The sequence below is a fragment of the Octopus bimaculoides genome, chromosome 11, assembly GCF_001194135.2.
Source record: "Octopus bimaculoides isolate UCB-OBI-ISO-001 chromosome 11, ASM119413v2, whole genome shotgun sequence".
NCBI lineage: Eukaryota > Metazoa > Mollusca > Cephalopoda > Octopoda > Octopodidae > Octopus > Octopus bimaculoides.
This window is the reverse complement of record NC_068991.1, coordinates 23873158-23873430: the sequence shown is the minus strand read 5'-3', so window position 1 is coordinate 23873430 and position 273 is coordinate 23873158.

Sequence of the window (273 nt, the reverse complement as noted above, 5' to 3'; positions counted from 1 at the left end):
CCATGAACTAATTGATATTTGCTAATTAGGGACATTATATCTAACATAAATAAAAATCAGCTGATCGATGCAATTAGTCATTTCAGAAGCCATATTAAGGCAGTAATCAATTCTGATTTTATTGAATAGCCTCTTGCTATGTGTATGTAAGAGCATGTATACCAAATTCTATAGAAATACATTGGTTTTTCTTATAAGTATTTTTGTTTTCTTTAGATTAAAATTTTGTTCTTAAATAGCTTATGCACCCTGTGTATATATATATATATATAT